The sequence below is a fragment of the Schistocerca nitens genome, chromosome 2 (assembly GCF_023898315.1).
Source record: "Schistocerca nitens isolate TAMUIC-IGC-003100 chromosome 2, iqSchNite1.1, whole genome shotgun sequence".
Taxonomy (NCBI): domain Eukaryota; kingdom Metazoa; phylum Arthropoda; class Insecta; order Orthoptera; family Acrididae; genus Schistocerca; species Schistocerca nitens.
The window spans coordinates 940,022,165-940,043,477 of NC_064615.1; positions in this window are offsets into that span (position 1 = coordinate 940,022,165).

Sequence of the window (21,313 nt, forward strand, 5' to 3'; positions counted from 1 at the left end):
GAAGAGTCACATAGGCTGCCATGGTTGTAGCAGGTAGCAGGCTTCAATTTATTGATAGAATACTAGGGAAACACAATAAATCTGCAAATAAAATTGATTATAAATCCATCCTAGAATATGGCTCATTTGTGGGGGTTCCACCCAGGTAGGACCAACAGGTATATATTGTACCTATAGATAGAAGGGCAACATCAATAGTCACAAGTTTGTTTGACCCATGGGAATGTTACAGAGATGTTGGAAGAACACAACTGGGAGGCTCTTGAAGATTGATGGAAACTATCCCTGGAATGACTAAAATTTGCATCATGTAGGAAGGCAGCCTATTTTCAGTCATTCTGAGACTCCCCATCCATTAGCCATTGGCAACTAATAATATTCATTCTCTTTCCAAGTGGCTAGCAGTGAGTTACAGCTAGATGGTGAGAATCTCCCTCTTGCTTACTGCACTGTTATTGTATTTCATGATAACTGAATTATTCATTCAACTAAAAAATGCCTTAAAATGACAGTAACTTTTCCTTGTCAAGATATCGGTGGTTTTGATGTTATTGGTCAGCACTCCCTGGAGTTAGTAACAGATGATGTTTAATTTTTTTTCTTTTTCAATGGATTATAAATGCAGTCTCTCACTGTAAAGTCGAACAAGTTAGTTTACACTCATAATGCCTATTGGCAGCGGAAAATATGACAGCTTACTGACTGTATACAACAGTCTTTTCTACCAGTAATTCTTTTCCATGCAGAATGATTACACTTACGCACAGTCAGACGCATCCCCACAAACACCTCATACACATTTTTAAAAATTCCTTTGAGTAGAAGCAGTTGTCAAGCAAATATAATGAATTCAGTTTGTGCTTGAAGTTAATTTTGTTGTGCATTGTATTTTTACTTATATTACAGCACAAATCACAATAAATGATAATTATTGCAAGCAGTTTCAATTGACATTAGACAATTGTCATTTTGAGAAAGATTGTACTTCATGTCTTCAGAAACCTGTGTCAGCTGTTCTTGCCTCCTGACATCATGCAGACTAAAGCTGTGGAGCAGTGGATGCAATGTGATCAAGACTGAATTAATATTTCTCTCATGATTATTGATCAAAATCGATTTTAAATTTTATTATTCCCCTTGTAGATTTGAACATATAATACAATGTACTGTAGACAAATGAACCTGATTGTTGTCTGCAGCAACACAGTTTGGTTGGAGGTTGTTAGGGGGAAGAGACCAAACTGTGAGGTCATCGGTCTCATCGGATTAGGGAAGGACAGGGAAGGCAGTCAGCCATGCCCTTTCAAAGGAACAATCCCGGCATTTGCCTGGAGCAATTTAGGGAAATCATGGAAAACCTAAATCAGGATGGCCAGACGCAGGATTGAACCATTGTCCTCCAGAATGTGAGTCCAGTGTGCTAACCACTGCGCCACCTTGCACGGTAACACAGTTTGGCATCGTGGACTTTGTTTGCCCACTCTTTGCTGCCGCACATTAGCAGTTCTCATCCCTCTATGCTTCCTTATCACTCTGCCTCTATGCACAGAAGTGCCGTCCTCCGTGAGATGGGATATAGTGACAAAGTTTCAAGTAATGGCTTCAAATGCTATCTCTAGTGATATACTACAACCCCCTAAACATTGCTCCCATAGGGATCATGAGGACAAGATTTGATTAGAGTTGTTTAAACAATCATTCTTCCACTGCTACTGTCAAAAATGGAATGGGAAAAGTGATAATAACTGATAGACTGGAATGTACCTTCTGCCATGCAGTACAAAGTGGCTGAGAAAGTGTTTATGTAGATCTAGAAGTAGTTGCAGATGTGATGGTAGAGGGTGGCAGATGTAAATGTGATTGTAGATGTGGCACTAGAGAAAAGTAGATGTGGTGTTGGATAGCAGATGTGGTTGCCATCACACTGTGATGGTCTCCAGGACATATTTTTTCTTTTGTAGCCATTTTCTTTGCAGTGCTTGCAGTTGTGACACTCCTTGCAGCATCACCGGCACCATTGGTTAACCTCGGCTGCATGGCACCTGCACTCGCGTGTGGGGTGGGAAGCTGTGCTGATGTGTCTTTACTGGCTTGTCAAGTTGCCTTGTCCCAGCTGGTGGAGGTGGTACCATAAATGGACTTTAGTCTATCAACTGAAATCATTGTCAGGTTAGTGCCAACATCCACCTTAAATTGTTTGTCACCCCTACTGAGCACATTGTAGGATCCATCATAAGGTGGCTGTAATGGTTTGCACATTGTGTCATGCCAAATGAAAACTTGTTTGCATCTTCACACAACACACAGAATACAAATGAATGATGAAACTGTCATTCTCTCAATGCCAAGGGGTGCAATTGCCGTATGCGCAATCACAGTTTCCTAAAAAAGTCCAAGACCTCAATCACATCACTGTGAGTACTGTTGAAAAAGTCATGTGGCAGATGAATCATTTGTCCATATACCATCTTTGTTATTGTGGCTCCCACATCCTCCTTTATAGCTGCATGGATGCCTAATAGAACGATAGCTAGTGACTCGGTCCAATGTTGTCAGTTATGACAATGGAAGGACACCTTTAACTCTCGGTGCAGTCCTTCCACAAGTCCATTTGCCACTGGGTAGTACACTGTGGTTCTAATCCAATTTGCTCCTAACAGCAAAGGAGGAGCCTTGAACAGAAGTGAGCTGAATTGTCTACCTTGCATAGGGGAATGCCAAAACAGGTGACCCACTCACAGAAAAAGGTGGGAGCTATAGTCTCTGCTGTGATGTCTAGCATGGGAAAAATCTATGACCTACCTGTGAACTGGTCGATTGCGATAAAACACTAGGTTAACTCTTCAGCTGGTGGGAGAGGTTCTGTTACATCCAAATGTATATGCTCGAAACATTGATAAGGTGGCACATATGTGCCGAGCAGTGCATGAATATGCCACATAATTTTATTGTGCTGGTATGCGATGCACTGACATACAGAAGCCCGGTGACACAAAAGTTCATTTGACCAACTTGGTGATTCTTCGGACTACTGGGTGTGACAGCTGATGCAATGAAGCAATCGCTTGCTGGCAGAAACCCTTTGTCACAAAAGTATGTGGTCTTGATGTAGATGCATTGCAGTATATAAAGATGTTTGATGCAAGCAGTGGAAGATGCTGGAACTGTAGACTGGCAGATTCTGCCAAAATCTCTCACAGCTCTGTATCAAGTTGTTGTGTTGCTGTGAGGGCTTCATAGACCACAGCACTTGTGATCTCTGGAATGCGCGATAGAATGTCAGCCAGTACCATTTTCCTCACTGTCAATGTGTGCAATCTTGGTCATGAATTGTCGTATGAAATCTAATTGACAGAGCTCGCATGCTGAGGCTTTGTCAGGTTTTTGTTGAAATGCATATGTGAGAGGTTTATGGTCCATAACCAGGATGACTTGTTGCCTCTCAACCATGTACTGGAACTTCTTAACTGCAGCGTACGCAGTGTACAGCTCCTGGTCATACATGTACTGGAGTTGCTGTACTGGCAGAAGTTTCTTGCTCACAAATTCTGATGGTTTCCAGCTCTGGTTCATCTGTTGTTGCATCATGGCACTGATTATTGTTGCAAAGGCATTGACCATGTGGGCAAGAGGTGCTTGTTGAGCTGGGTGAGCCAACAGTGTGGCGACTGCAATAGCAGATTTCAGTTTCGTAAAAGCCTTTAGCATTCCATCAGTCCACTTCACTTCCTCACTAGGTTTATGGGTTCCTTGTAGGTACTCATTCAAAGGTGCCTCCAATAAGACATGGTTACAAACAAAATGCCTATAAAAGTTTGTGACACCGAAAAATCAACATAAGTGCGGTATTATTATTGGTTGTGGGTAATTCAAGATCACTTCTCTTGTGGAGGTCATGTTCCATGGGTGTTGATGGTGTGGCCTAGGAGCTGCACCTCTGGTGCTCTGGAAACACACTTCACTGGAGTTATAAGCAAACCATGTGCACGAAAATGGTTGAGAAGCTAGTGTAAATGCTCTAGGTGCTGTATAGATCTCTTGTTGCAAGTAAACTGACGCAAGTCCCATTAGATCATGTGTAACTCATCTTTACAAAAGTGATGACAACTCAGCAACTCATGATATGTGCAAATGAAACCTTGAAAATTTTTGTAATTAAGCTACAGTGCAGGTTTTCAACCATGGAACACTTACAATAACTACTAAAACAAACCACACAGCATTATCAGGAGCTAATGGCAGTTCTATTATAGGTAGTGCTAACATTAAGAAGTTTAGCAGGAACATCTATTGCACCACCAGTGTTTATTTTTTATCACCAAAGATGGCAATTACATTTTTTCGGTTTGTCAACTCTCCAATACAGAAAGACAAAAATCTATGGTCTTTCCAGGAAATCCCAAACTTCAATACAAAAATTTGAGTCATTGAGGAACCTGGTGGACCTCTAGTTGTCTAGAATGTTTTTCTTATTGCAAGAATATATTTACGTGAAGGCAGTAGGAAAAGATAGATTGCTACTTACCATACAGGCACAATTAAAAGACACTTACACAAAATGTTCAGCCACAGCCTTCATCAGAAAAAGAAAGAAACACACACTATTCATTCACACAAGCAAGTACGCCTCATGCACAAATGACTGCAAACTCTGGCAAGACACATCTTACAGCAGCCTGGTTAGAGTTGTGGCAACAAGAAATGTCCCTCAAAAGATCTTGTACATGAGTCTGGTGACACACCATGTGACTTTTGGAAAAATGTCATCCAAACAATTCCAATGACTGCAAGAGCTGACAAGTGTGAGCATTATCACACAATCAGCTGGTGCATTGAAGTTGCTGACAAGAATAATATACGGAAGAATGGAAAAGAAAATCAAGGATGTGTTAGATTACAATCAGTTTGGTTTTAGGAAAGGTAAAAGCGCCAGAGAGGCAATTCTGACATAGCATTTGATGATGGAAGCAAGACTAAAGAAAAATAAGACATGTTCAAAGGATTTGTCAGCTTGGAAAAAGTGTTCAGCAATGTACAATGGTGCAAGATGTTCGAAATTCTGAGAAAAACACAGGTAAGCTATAGGGAGAGACAGGTAATATACAATATGTACAAGAGGGAATAACAATTGTGGGCAACCATGAAAGTAGTTCTCAGATTAAAGAGGGTGTAAGAGAGGGATGTGGTCTTTCACCCCTCCTGTTCAATCTGCACATCGAAGAAGCAATTGATGTTCCATAGGTCCAATTGTGTTGGGTTCACAAGGACATGGAAGGAGTCAGTTTTTTACAAACACAGTGTGATAAGATTATAACACATACAGACATTTGAGTACATAATTATATAAAAATTTATACAGTAAATTCTTTGAGCAGCAATATGGAAGAAAGATTATACATATTTTCATAGAATCACTAAAGTGCTACAGAAAAACATATACAGAGCTCAAGTTAAATAGCATTTTTAGTGGCATTATGTCAACTTGTATTATATAATATTAAAGTTTTACAATTTATTTATTTAAAAATTCATCTAGACTGTAAAAAGCTTTTGCTAGCAGAAATATTTTTAGTGCTTTCTTAAACTTACTCTTGTTATGAATATCTGTCTTTATTTCAGGAGGAAGAGCATTGAAGAGTTTTGTTCCACTGTAGTGGACACCCTTTTGTGCCAAACTCAGATTTCTATGCTCGCTTTGTATGTCATTCTTTCTCCATGTGTTATGCTCACAGTAATTACTGTTTGGTTGAAATACCTCTATATTTTTACAGACAAAACACATGAGAGAAAAAAATATATTGGCATGTGGTTGAGTATATTTTAAGGTTTCAGAAGCTATTTGTAAGGTACACGAATCTCTTGGGCACAATCCACATATAAATCTTAAAGCTCGCTTCTGGGTAATGAACACTTTCCTTGCTAATGGCTGGTTGCCCCAAAAAATTATGCCATATTCAATGAGTGAGTGAAAATAGCCATAGAATGCCACTTTTGCAGTGTTAGGTTCAACACATGTAGTGACAACCTATAAACCATACATAGCTGAGCTAAGTTTCTTAACAGAGGTCTATAATATGCAAAGACCAGTTCATTTTCTTCTCAGTGTATGCTCCAAGAAATTTTGTTGTTTCCATTCTTTCTACTGGCTGATTCCCACATGTCACACTTATCTCTCTCTCTCTTTTCCTGTCTTTGTACAGAGCTGAATAAAGCTGGTCCTCCTGGAATTTAATGAGAGACCGTTCACCTTGAACCAATTAACCACATCCGAGAGTATGTGATTAATTGATTCCTCAAGATTACTATCTGTTCTACTGCTCACAAAAATTGTGGTATCATTAGCAAATAATGTAAATTTACACAGCAGGCTTGAACATTATGGTAGATCATTTATAAAAAACAGAAATAATAGTGGCCCAAGAATTGAGCCCTGAGGCACTCCACATATAATTGAACTCCATTCAGAATTTGAAGAAACATCATATCTGAGCCATTCAAGACAACTTTTTGTTTTTTGTCTTGGAGATATGACTGTAGCCAGTTGCCTGCAATACCACTTATTCCTAATACTTTTGCTTTTTGAAAGAGAATGTGGCGATCAACACAGTCAAACACTTTAGACAAATCACAGAATACGCCAAGGGTTTCTAGGACTTCATTTGCAGGTGCATAGATTGCTTCCTCTGTTGAATGACCCTTCTGAAAGCCAAATTGGCTCTTGCTGAGAACTCCGTGATTCATGAGATGATAAGTAATTCTTACATGTATTAGATTTTCTAGAATTACAGGGAAAGCTGTCAGCAAAGAGACAGGTCGATAGTTAATTCAGTTTCATTGCCCTTTGTGTACAGTGGTTTCAAAATGGCATACTTAAGTCTACTGGGTACAACACCTTTCTGAAGAAAAGCATTGCAAGTAAGACAGAGAATGTTCCTTATCCACACACAAGAATATTGCAATAAATTACTAGAAATATTATCAACCACTGCAGAGTTCTTACTTTTTAGAGACATGATGATTTTTTGAATTTCATCTACAGTGACAGGATTAAGGTGCATTTCTATAATTGTGTTTGAATATACAGCTTGACAAAGAGTTACGGCTTCATCAACATCGGGCTTGCAATCAATCTGTTGAGTTACTGATAAGAAGTGTTTATTAAAAATCCCAGTCACACTTTTTGGGTTATCTACTAGGGTACCTTCATACCTGATTTCATTTACATCTTCTTTGCTTGTTGTATCTCTTCCTGTTTCTTTCTTAACAATGCTCCAAATTGTTTTTATTTTATTATTGTAATTATCCATTTGCTTCTCATGATAAAGGGCTTTTGATTTCTGTATTAGTTTCTTTAAAATTTTACAGTATAATCTATAGTGTTCCCATTCTTCTACATCTTTAGATAATATTATTGCAGCATAAGTTTCCCTTTTGGTTTTATATGACTGTTTCACACCTTTTCTAATGCAATGCTTACTTATAGAATTGGAAGCACGGTTTCTGATCCATTTCTTTGGGAACATTTCTTCAAAAAAAAAAAAAAAAAAGCACAGAATTCATTTATAAAACAGTTAAATTTAGTTTCAATATTATCAAGACTCCATACTGAAGACCAATCCATTTGCTGCAGCCTGTGATGGAAATAAAAGAAAAGTTCAGGAGTGGGATTAAAATTGAAGGTGAAAGAACATTAATGATACAGTTTGCTGATGAAATTGCTATTCTGAGTGAAAGTGGAGAATAATTACATGATCAGCTGAATGAGGTGAACAGTCTAATGAGTACAGAATATGGATTGAAAGTAGATCAAAGAAAGACAAATGTAACGAGAAGTAGCAGAAATGAAATCAGCAAGAAACTTTACATCAGGATTGATGGTCATGAAGTAGGTGAAGTTAAGAAATTCCGCTACCTAGGCAGCAAAGTAATCAATGACGGATGGAGCAAGGAGGACATCAAAAGCAGACTAGCACTGCCAAAAAGGGTGTTCCTGATTAAGAGAAGTCTACTAGTATCAAACATAGGCCTTAATTTGAGGAAGAAATTTCTGAGAATGTGCATTTGGAGCACAGCATTGTGTGGTAGTGAAAGATGGATTATGGAAAAATCAGAACAGATGAGAATCAAAGCATTTGAGATGTGGTGCTACAGATGAATGTTGAAAATTATGTGGGCTGATAAGGTAAGGGATGAGGAGGTTCTGTGCAGAATCAGAGAGGAAAGGAATATGTGGAAAACATTGACTGGAAGCACAGACAGGATTATAGGACATCAGTTAAGACATCAGGGAATGACTTCCATGGTATTAGAGAGAGCTCTAGAGGGCATAAACTGAAAAGGAAGACAGAGATTGGAATACATCTAGCAAATAATTGAGGATGTAGGTTGCAAGTGTTACTCTGAGATGAAGAGGTTGGCACAGGAGAGGAACTCGTGGTGGGGCACATCAAACCAGTCAGAAGATGTATGACTCAAAAGAAAGGATGATGTTGCAGCAGTCAGATCTCTGGCATCAGTCATGCAGGCTGTTACTATTTCAATAGAATCCCCACTTGCTCCATGACCTGGACAACTTGTAAACAATCACACCAGTCAAGATGGGCAATGTCTTTGCCTTGTAGTAATCATTGTTTCCTTTATCAAGCATGCAGCATGTGCCCTCATTGGCACACAAGATGCAACAGGCAGGGCATAAAGGGACACATGCAAGAAGTATGTTGTAGTAGTTCTAATACAAATATGCCACAACCTATGGAAATGTGGTAAGTGAGTGATAAATCTATGTAAGTGCAGATTTCTTAAGATACAATCCAGCAAATATACTTAGATGCATCCATTTGCACACCACCTGTTAGGTTCTAGAGGACACCGTTGCTGCTGGCTGCTGTGGCTGAGTGGTTCTAGGTGCTTCAGCCCAGAACCGTGCTGCTGCTATGATCGCAGGTTCGAATCCTGCCTAGGGCATGGATGTGTGTGATGTCCTTAGGGTAGTGATGTTTAAATAGTTCTAAGTCTAGGGGACTGATGACCTCAGATGTTGAGTCCCATAGTGCTTAGAGCCATTTGAACCACACCATTGCTTCTGTGTATGCACTTGCTAAAACAGTCTACTTACTTAAATTTAGATTTGCCACCTTTGCAGGCAGCAAGGGCAAATCTTTTGGCCTATGGATGTCTCAGGTGTCCTTGCTAGGAAAACTTCTGCCTTTACTCTCTTAAATCAAGGGATTTGCCAAGTAAATTTCCATTTGGTATCTGATGCCAAAGTGGACAGTGCTTTTGGCACAGTCTCTTTCTGCATTCTGTATTTATGATTCATGAAAGAGCAAAAGGACTAATGCATAATGTGTTCAAATGTTCTTTGTCACATCATTCTGGACAGATTTAGGATTCATCTTCTTGGCCAATAGACTTGAACTAACAGAAGATTATGACACAGCTACTACCCATAAGGAAATGATGTATGACACCACACCTAACACCCTCTTCGGTTTTCTAGCAACTTACAGGGCCAGGCCAACTGGAGCAGTGTAATGGCTGCTCCCTGACTGAGACATGTTGCGAGTTCATACACTACTTCACCTGGTTCCACAGGACAATCTCTATCTGCCACATTTCCTTGATGGGGTTACTATGGCAACAGATCTCAGTAACACTGCCACAATTAACTTTGTTTTCATGAACATGGTCAGCAACTACCATTTTGTTGGTCCCCAGCTCACCCTCCAATCCCATGTTGATTCATACAACTTACATGCCACCTTCTTCTGTCCCAGCCTTTCACTGTGACTGCTATATGTATTAATCTACCATCTTTCTATATCACATGACACCACATCAAAACCTAAATTCTCCCCCTCCCACTCCCTACATGGTTGCTGCTAGGGGATGGGGAAGATGTAATGGCAACACCCAGTATCTCTAAAGAAACTACATAGCTGGTGCATGACATTACCATATCAACCACTGTGGCACAAGTACACAGAAAGTGTTGGTAATGAGAAGCAATCTCTGACGGAACTGCATCAGAATCATGACACATAAGCATATAAGGTGACCCAGTGTTCATCTGAGTAACCCGTGAAGCAGCCTGTGGAGTGCACTCTGATTGTGCTATTGGTTTTGCTTAGATGCCAGTTTTGTGGACTCTGTTCATCATAAACAGAACAATGATACAGTTTAGACTGAACTTTGCTTTGGAAAATGGACTTAAGTCAGTTTGTGCTGTTTTCAGAGGAGCATCTTGTACATATCTCTTGCCATAAATAAACCATGGGGAGTCCTTACAAGTTCAAATGTTATTCACCTTTACAAAAGTCATGGTACAATTATTTTGTGGGATGTAAACAATTCAAGTCTTCTGAATCGGAACAGCGACAGCTGGAGATCTGTAGTAGGGCTAAATGATATAAACTGAGAGAAGTGAATGAGAGGGAGGGACTGCGGTATGAGATGCATTTGTGCAAGGCACCTGTTTCAGTCCAGGCAGCAGTTTAGCTGTGTTGGTAAAGTATTTGTCATGAGGGGTACTAAATTCAAGACATGAACTTTCGAAGGGACTTTGTGGTTGGCGTAGGATGAGCATTCGTGATATTCTGACTTTTTGGAGGATACAGGACCAGGAGCAATGCTACATTCCATACACTATAAAGTTATTGGGATTTAGGACAATTAGTCAGGGCTTCATTTCCCTTAATGAGAGTCTGTAGAATTTTCTTTAATGAGCCCTTTAAGCCTGACTGGTCTTATAATTCACCATGCCCTGCATATATGTTTGAGGATAGTGAACAATTAACTGGACCTCAACTCTCATATGTAATGACTTCCACAATTTGAAATGAGCCCTACATCATTATCATTATTAAGGTATCTTAACAGATGAACTGATCTCTATCCATTACCAGTTTCCCTTTACTTTTTTTCATATTGTTGTTATTTCCAGTTTTTTCTCTTGTATCTTCTCACATCCATTCAATACCAGATATGAATAGTTTTGTTTAATTCAGAATATACTGTCACCAAAAAACATGTAAATGCTTTGCAATTGCTAAATATTTATATGATTTTGATATGCATCCTAATCTGGGGTAACCCTGGGAATTGTGGAAGAATGCACAAGGTACAGAACTCAAATTATGATAAATCATATAGAATGTGAATGAAAAAGGCTCCTTTGTTCTGTTTTTGTTGTTTATTGTTTTTAAGATTTTTTAAAAAAAAATTGTTCATGGCACTATTACAAAACTTCAGAATGTACCACATTTTTCATTTTTCAGGTACTGTGTGGTAAAAATAAGAACTGGTTTTCTGAGCTACCAGTTCATGAAAGGGCAACATGGAATTGACCATGCAAAAAACATTCAGGTTGCAAATCAATAACAACGTATTTGGGTGTCCGACCTTGAACAATCTCGATTGCTACTGCAAATGAAATCCTGATTCATTTAAATTGAATGGGTAGATCAGTTGGGATAACTGATATACTGTATGTCAGAGAGACCTCTCCAGCTACTGGACCTATGAGGATAGTACCTTCAGTGAAAATATTTCTCATAGTCGAATGGCTAGTATTACAAAGTTTTCCTGATTCATTTAAATTGAATGGGGAGATCAGTTGGGATAACTGGTATACTGTATGTCAGAGAGACCTCTCCAGCTGCTGGACCTATGAGGATAGTAGCTTCAGTGAAAATATTTCTCATAGTTGAATGGCTAGTATTACAAAGTTTTAGACAATTCACACTGGGTAGTTGTGTTTTAATCATATGTGAATGAACCATAAATACAATTTTACTAATATACAATTTTTCTGTAAAACTGACTGCAAGAAAGAAAACAAAACAGCATGTTGTAGTGCATATAATTTTTGCTTTAAATTGTAGATTTGCAGAAATGTATAGGAGAACCAATTTGGCTAATCATTTAAATGTCCTGCTATTGTAGTTAAAATTAACTGCAAGAAGTTAAACCAAACTGTACATTTTCAAAGCACAATGCAGTATTTTCTTTTTGCAATCACATTAAACAGAAAACTGGACATGGTTGTTCAAAAAAATATATGGCCTATGACCCTCCTAAAGTTTATTAGACTACCATGCAAAAATTTGAAGCAAATCAATCAAGAGCGTTTTGAGGTACTTTCTAATACTGTTTTCTCTTTGTATATTAGTATACATATAAAAATAGATAAAAAAATCTACTCATCTAGCATCAGCAGCAGGAGAAAAAACATAAAGGAAATTTGAAATGTGCAAGCTTTTGGAGCCAGTAGCTCTTTCTTCTGGCAGAACAGCTGAAGGGAAAGGAAAAGGGGTGAAGGAAAAGGACTGGTGGGGTCTAAAAAATGAGAAGAGGTACAGGAAGACTGCCCAGAACCCTGGGTGAGGGGAGACTTTCTAGATGGGATGAAAAAGACTGAACGTTCTAGTAGTTATTTCGAATTTAATTGCAACCCATAGATGAAATTGATTTATGATAACTGTGTTTGATGTAAAGATTGGGCTCAGTCCATGCAAGTGGGCTGCCATTAACATTTTATTTTAATTTACAAAGAGAAGTTTATGATTTATATAATATGAGATCATGTGAAGCAATTAGAATAAATTTTATTGTTTGCATCAGTGAACATTTGATTTGTGTGGTTATGAAATGGTTAACCTGTAACTTGTTCATTACAGAATTAATGTTAGAAGTACACTACTGGCCATTAAAATTTCTACACAAAGAAGAAATGCAGATGAAAAACGGGTATTCATTGGACAAATATATTATACTACAACTGACATGTGATTAAATTTTCACGCAATTTGGGTGCATAGGTCCTGAGAAATCAGTACCCAGAATAACCACCTCTGGACGTAATAACGGCCTTGATATGCCTGGGCATTGAGTCAAACAGAGCTTGGATGGCGTGTACAGGTACAGCTGCCCATGCAGCTTCAACACGATACCACAGTTCATCAAGAGTGGTGACTGGTGTATTGTGATGAACCAGTTGTTCGGCCACCATTGACCAGACATTTTCAATTGGTGAGAGATGTGGAGAATGTGCTGGCCAGGGCAGCAGTCGAACATTTTCTGTATCCAGAAAGTCCTGTACAGGACCTGCAACATGTGGTCATGCATTATCCTCCTGAAATGTAGGGTTTCGCAGCGATTGAATGAAGGGTAGAGCCACGGGTCGTAAACATCTAAAATGTAACGTCCGCTGTTCAAAGTGCCGTCAATGCGAACAAAAGGTGACCGAGATGTGTAACCAATGACACCTCACACCATCACGCCGTGTGATACGCCAGTATGGCGATGACGAATACACACTTCGAATGTGCGTTCATCGCGATGTCGCCAAACACGGATGCGACCATCATGATGCTGTAAACAGAACCTGGATTCATCCGAAAAAATGACGTTTTGCCATTCGTGCACCCAGGTTCGTCGTTGAGTACACGCTCCTGTCTGTGATGCAGCATCAAGGGTAACTGCAGCCATGGTCTCTGAGCTGATAGTCCATGCTGCTGCAAACATCTTTGAAATGTTCATGCAGATGGTTGTTCTCTTGCAAACATCCCCATCTGTTGACTCAGGGATCGAGATGTGGCTGCACGATCCGTTACAGGCATGTGGATAAGATGCCTGTCATCTCAACTGCAAGTGATACGAGGCCATTGGGATCCAGCACGGTGTTCCGTATTACCCTCCTGAACCCACCGATTCCATATTCTGCTAACAGTCATTGGATCTAGACAAACGCGAGCAGCAATGTCGCGATACGATAAACCGCAATTGCGATAGGCTACAATCCGACCTTTGTCAAAGTCGGAAACGTGATGGTACACATTTCTCCTCCTTACACGAGGCATCACAACAACATTTCACCAGGCAACGCTGGTCAAGTGCTGTTTGTGAATGAGAAATCGGTTGGAAACTTTCCTCTTGTCAGCATGTTGTAGGTGTCACCACCGGCGCCAACCTTGTATTTCAGTATTACAATAAGTGATTACTGTCTCATTTTTTCCAGAAAAAATTAAGATGTGAATAAGACTTGTAATTAAAGGGTTTTAGTATTGCATCTTCCAGCTTTCAAGAAACATACATTGAGTCACTGATTAGGAATATAACTCAAAGAATATTATTTTGGTACTTTTCATTAAACAGTCTCACAGCTAAAAGTAGAACCACTTTCTTGTGACTTACAATTTCTCTTTGTAGATTTGTAACTGCTACTGTTATCTGTTGAACGCCCATGAAATGTTTTATGGGCATTCATAAATCACCAGAATATAAGTTTTATTTTTTTGTTGACTGCAGTTAGGTCACAGCATCTGGAGATGAAAATGGCCGTGTGTGTGAGCTGTGGGTGTATGAATGTGTGCATGTTTTTTTTTTATAAATCTGATGAAAGGCTTTGACTGATAGCTTAGTCTACTATTAATTTTACTTTTAAATGTACTTTTGAAAGTCGATGACTGCCATATAACACCACCTCTGTGTGGTGAGTAGCACCTGTCCTAATAAATATTATTATTGTTTGAATGTTTGTTGTCATTGTTAAGAAATGTTAATTGAGTTTGGTGAGCAATGATTTCAAAGAATATCATTTTTATTGTGGCTGCTATCTGGGATGGAAGTAATGAAGGAAGATTGTGAGCTTTATGTCCTATTCACTGAGCAGAGCTCCAGTCTCCTACCAGATCAAAGCAGCAGGAGTGGCTTATTTGCTGTACATAGGTTGTATACATCATTTTTATTGTTGTTATTCTGACTTACTTCTGAGTAGAAGACAACAGTAACTGATTATTTACCTGTTTCTGGTACTGTTATTTATTTTTGGTGTAAGAGATCGTATATTCTTGATCATTTGTGTTGAGTGAGTTTATTTTGTAGTATACTACACAGTTTTTACCTCATTTGCTTCATCTGTATTTTCTGAGATTTTGTTCAGTTTTCTCATGCAGTATGTGTGCTTGTTGTGAGCAGTCAAAGAAAGAACTAGCTTCTGTCTCTAAACAACAGGAAGTTGTGTTGGCGATAATACACAGGCTTCTGGGAGCTGCTCAAAGCTGCAACGACAATGGAGCACCAGTGACGAGACCTGAAACATCTCTGGTGCCACTAGAATCCCTTGGTGATCTGGTTGTTGCTGTATCTTCAGATATTCAGCATCTCCCTTGCTTGTCTTCACTCTATAGTGAGTGGCAGATATCGTAGGTTTGCATATCAGTTGGTGGAAGGTGAAAGAAGGAATGGGTTGCCAAGCTGGCTCCTTACACTTTAGTGACAGGTACAATGTGCACAGTGTGGCCTAAGTTGCCTGAGACTGCAGTCATGTGTGTGTGACTTGCTTTTGTGTGCATGTGTATGTGTGTGTTTTTCATCTAACTTTGGTAAAGGCTTTACTGGCCGAAAGCTATTATTTGTGACAGTCTTTTTGTTGTGACTATTTGTGACTCAACATCATTCTATGGTGAGTAGCAACTTTCCTTTTCACAATATCGTATTTCATCTTGTATTCCACCCTCGATTTTACATGAAATGTTAAGGAAGATAGGAAAATATTTTTGCTTATCAAGAGCAACAGGATACAAATTGCTGCGTATCAGAGTAGTCAGCATCAAGTATTTAATTTTGAAGATGAAAATGTGGAGCACAAATGGAAAAAAATTCAGAACCATCATCAATAGGCCTTAAACAAGTGTGTCGCAAGCGACATCTTAAGGGATAGATAAGACCCACTGTGGTTTAATAGCCGTGTTAGAAAACTGCTATGTAAACAAAGAGAGCTTCATCACAGATTCACAAGAAGTTGAATCCTAGCAAACAAACAAAAACTGAACAAAGAAAAATGAGGTTAAGGAGATCAATGAGAGAGACACTTAATGACTTTGAAAGTAAAATTTCATAAACCACTCTGACTGAAAACCCTACAAGGTTTCATTCTTACATAAAATCAGTAAGCAAGTGGAAACCATCTATTCAGTCATTCAGAGATCATACATGCACTGTAACAGAAGATGACAGAAAGAAGGCTGAAACACTGAATTTGGTCTTCCAAAATTGTTCCACCATGGACGATCTCAATATGGTCCCTCCTTTTGATCACTGAATGAACATCAAAATGGAAAATGTTGAGATAACCAATCATGAAACAGAAAAGCAATATTATACAAAGATTATGTGAAAGAACTTTTTCTCCTTCTAGCAGCAGTTTATCGTTGTTCACTGGAGAAAGAAAGGGTATCTAGAAACTGGAAAAATGCACAAATCATCTGCCTTTTCAAGAAGGGTCATAGGACAGTTGCATATAATTATAGGCCTATTTTGTTGAAGTCAGTCTCTTGTACAATTATGGAACATTTTTATGCTCAAGAATTATGACATATTTGGAGAATGGTGATCTCCTCTACATAAATTAACATGGGATCATACAAAGATCTTGTGAAACTTAGCTCGCTCTGTTCCTGCACGAGATCCATAGCACTGTAGACAATTGTGCTTAGTTGATGTCACATTTCTTGACTTCAGAAAGGCATTCAATCTCATCCCAGATTGCTGTTTAGTTAAACAAATATGAGCTCACTGAGTGTTGGACCAGATTAGTTACTGGATTCAGGACTTTCTTCCAGATAGAATTCAGCATGTTGCTCTTAACAAAAAAAAATCTATAGATCTAAAAACAATTTCTGGTATAGCCCATGGAAGTGTGATAGAACTGTTCAGTATTCAGTATTCAGTATTCAGTTTATTCACCATTGACCACTTACAGCGGAATAGGTCTGAACATTAAATATACAATTAACAATATACAATTAACAATAACTTTACAGTAAAGTTTTTACAATTTAATTCTTTTTCTTTTAGGAATATTCTTATATACTAATGTCAATGCTTATTTCAAAATATTCTGTTATCTTATAAAATGGGTGTTTGAGAAGCCAGTCATAAACCTTACGTTTGAAAATATTATTGATCAGTGACCGAGCAGATGCTGGAAGTTTATTGAAGAGTTTTAAACTCATTATTTTGTGTGAGTTTGCAGTCTTTGTGAGTCTGTGTCTTGGTATGTCAAAGTCGAGTTTGCCTCTGGTGTTGTGGGGATGTATGTTCTCTCTGGTCTCGAACTCATTTAAGTTGCTTTTGACATAAAGCAGTGCTGTGTAGATGTATAGATTCACCACAGTTAATATCATGTGCTTGATAAAGAGGGGACGGCAGTGTTCTTTGGGCTTAGCTTTGCTTATTATTCTGATTACTTTTTTTTGAATTTTCAGTATTTCACTGACAAAGCAAGAATGTCCCCATAACAATATGCCGTAGAAAATGTGTGACTGAAAGAGGCCAAAATATACCACCTTTAGATACTCATTAGTGACTACATCTGTCAGTCTCCAGATGAGATAACACACTCTTGCTATTCTCTTGCAGATATGGCTAATGTGTTCCTCCCAGTTTAATTTTGAGTCAATGTGGAATCCCAACAATTTTATTGATTTGCTTTCAACAGCTGTACTTAAACCCAGAATTAGTTCTTGTGTTTTATCAGGATTACACAGGAGTTCATTAGAAGAAAACCAATCCATTACTAGTTCTAGTTTTTCCTGTGTTGCCTGATGCAGTTCTGTTGTGTCATGGTGTGTATTGAGCAACGTTGTATCATCAGCATAACACACAACTGAATTTGCTCCTACGTGGTAAGGTAAGTCATTAATTGCAATGATAAATAGAAAAGGACCTAGGACCGAGCCCTGAGGCACTCCAGTCCGAACTTCCTTCAGTGAGGAGCATCTATTTTTAATTGATACATACTGTCTCCTGTTACTTAAGTATGATTCGATTACATCCAAAGATGGTTTGTGTATGCCATAAAATTCCAGTTTTGCAAGTAGGGTGTTAGATGGTATGCAGTCGAAGGCTTTGCTAAGATCGCACAGTACGACTGATACTAGATCCTTATTTTCGAATGCAGTTAACACCTGGTTAACAACTTCAGTGACAGCAGTAGTGGTGTTTTTACCATGTTGATATGCAAACTGTCTGTTGGAGAGGAGATCATGCTTATCAAAATAGTTATTTAGTTGACTGTACATTACATATTCAAAAACTTTAGAGAAAATTGGGACAATAGAAACTGGTCGATAGTTTTGGGGCAGATGCTTATCTCCCTTTTTAAAGACTGGTATTACTTTAGCAGTTTTGAGTGCATCTGGGAAAACTCCAGATTCTAAACACATATTAAAAATGAAAGAAAGAGGCTGACAGATAAGGTGTATTATTTTTTTCATTACATAGTTAGAAAACCAATAACAGTCCATACTTTTTGAGTTGGTGAACCTTGCCACAGCTTTTACAATATCCTCTGGGGTGACAACATTCCAGTGGAAAGTATACATACTATGGGGTACAGCACCAAGATGATCTAGTGCACAAGTGCCATTTTGCTTGATTTTGTTTTTCAGCTCACTCACTGAGGTTAGGAAGTAATTATTTACTTCTTCTGGGACCAGCATTGCATCTTGTGTACGGGTTTGTGAATTATATTGGTTGATGATATCCCACGCTGCTTTACATTTGTTGGCAGCACTTTCAATGTAATGTTCACATGCTTGTTTTTTGGCCAAGGACAGTTTGTCTTTGTAGATTTTTTTACATTTTAGATAAGCTCTATAAGAAGTATTATCTAGCTCAGGTCCTTGTTTACAAGAATTTACTGTGTACACTGCATAAATGCTCTAGTAGAAAATGTAGGAAGCTTTTTAAGACTTTTTGCAGATGGTGTAGTTGGCTATGAGGAAGTAATAATGCTAGTAGACAATAATGGTCTACAAAATGACCTACAGAGACTGATGATGGCGTAGTCCCTGGCAGTTGACCCTGAATGTAAATAAATGTAGCATATTGCAAGTATGTACAAAAAAAATCCACCATTGTACAACTACACTATCATTGAGAAATTTGCTGCAAACAGTACATACTATAAAATATCTAGGCATAACTATCCAGAGCAACCTTAAGTGACTGACTACATAAAACAAATAGTAAGAAAAAGCACACATCAGAAAGATTCATAAAAAAAAATTTAAGGAAATTTAACTCATCCATGAAAGAAAAGAGAGCGTATATAACAAGAAGTGGCACATTTTGTCATAGTCAGCACAAGTGTGTTACGGCGATGCTCAACAGACCCCTGTGCAAGTACTAAAAAATGGTGTTTTGCATCTTGGAGAGGTTTACTAATGAAATTCTGAGCGAGTGCTTTCTAGGAAGAGTTGGACAACATATTACTTACACCCATATACATCATTCAAAATGATCATGACAAAAAAATTCAAGAAATTAGTGCTAATGCAGGGGCTTACTGGCAATCATTCTTTCCATGTGCAACTTGAAAGTGGAACAGGGAAATGGTGTGGGGGACCAGTTAGTATAGTGGTAACAGAAGTACACTCTGTTACACACCATCAGGTGGTTTGCCAAGTACTGATGTAGATGATGAAGAGGGAATTAGGGCTCATGTTGGTACAAGATAAAGAAGGTGTTTAGTCATGTCCCTTTCCCTATGACCATCATGTCATTTTTTTTAAGAGAAGGGAAACCACATGAGATGAAAATCCTGCTAGTCTGATGGGGATACAACCTGCTGCTCTCTTTAATGCAAATTCAGTGTCAAACACTTCACCACTTCACATTCCTCTGGGTTTTTTCTTTCTTTCTTTCTTTTTTTTTCTTTTTTTTTTTTTACGGATAAATGACACTCCTTGTTTTCATAACATGCAGGGAAACTTCACATCAATAAAAGTAGAATAATTTCAATTCTTGACTCTTACTGCAACAACATACTTCAGACAGAGTTCAAATTCCAATCTTTCCCCCCTACTGAATTTCAGTTTCATCAATCTAAAGGAAAAGAGCATTGAAAGCTCTATACAAATATGTTTGAGGGGAACCTAAATTTTGGTTTTATAGTATCAGATTAATAAATCCTTTTCCATTTATCTTACTGTTGTTAAGGGACAGAATTTTTACATATACTAGGTACACTCCTGTTACCAGATATGTTTTCACTGTGAGCATTTCTCTGGGCCTCTTTGGATGACTAGTTACACTATGTGCATATTGAGCTATTTATAATTCTGTATATATGTTAAATTTGTATTTTAGTTTCCTAATATTTTACTATCCCCCTTTTCCCTGCATTTTGAACAGGTCATATGATGATGACTAGGTAATAAGTTAAAACTGGTAATAATACCATTTTTGTGAGAGGAGCTTGGGATATGTAATTATTTTTTAACATAACTGTTGTTTTCTTTAAAGCAAAACTTTTTTACTTCTACGTCTGGATCTACATACATACTCTGCAAGGCATCTTATTGTGAATGGTGGAGGGTCCCCTCTATCACTACTAGTCATTTCCTTTCCTGTTCCACTTGCAGAGAGAGACAGGAAAAAATGACTGTCTGTATGTCTCCAAACCCTAATTTTTCATATCTCATCTTCATGGCTCTTATGTGAAATGTATGCTGGCAGCAGTAGAATAATTCTGCAGCTTCAAATGATGGTTCTCAGTGGGGTTCCTTGAAAAGAATGTCACCTTCCCTCCAGCAATTCCCATTTGAGTTCCCAGCGCAGCTCCAAAACACTAAAATGTTGTTCAGAGTTACTGGTAACCTATGTGGCACCTTCACATATGATTCCTTCTATAAATAAATCCATCAAAGAACACAAACTAATGCTTTTGTTAATGAATTATGATGTTTTCCCCATATATGGCTGTTACGTTCTAGCTCTTCCTTGGAGAGTTTGTGGCTGTGGGTGGTACAGTGTAGGATGCCACACTTCAGTTGGTGGGCAAGACGGTCACTGACAACTACTACCTACCTGGCAGAAAGCATGTAGTGATAAATCACCAAGGAGCACACACACTGAATGAAAAAAATTGCTCAACAAACTCTCATGTAACATTATGATAGTATCTGCTCCATTTGTTGTACTGGGATACAGTGCCTCTGTAGAGCATCACTTGAATAAAGTTTAGGAAAAATTAATGTAAAGAAAAATTAGTGGTCACCAGTAATTGTCAGTGTGAAATGATTGTCCTTCTACAGGATTGTAAGTTTCCACTGTAAACTAAATTAGTAAAAGGAGCTGAGGCTTTTAAGTAGTTCAATACTCAGTTAATCAAATAAAAACCACAATTGGATTGCACAGTTTAAATCCTCTTTAATCATTCTGTCTGACTCTGTATGATTCCGTTAAATAATATTTTCATTTTACTACCTACTCTGAACTATTTCATAAAAACTGAGTATGCATGATG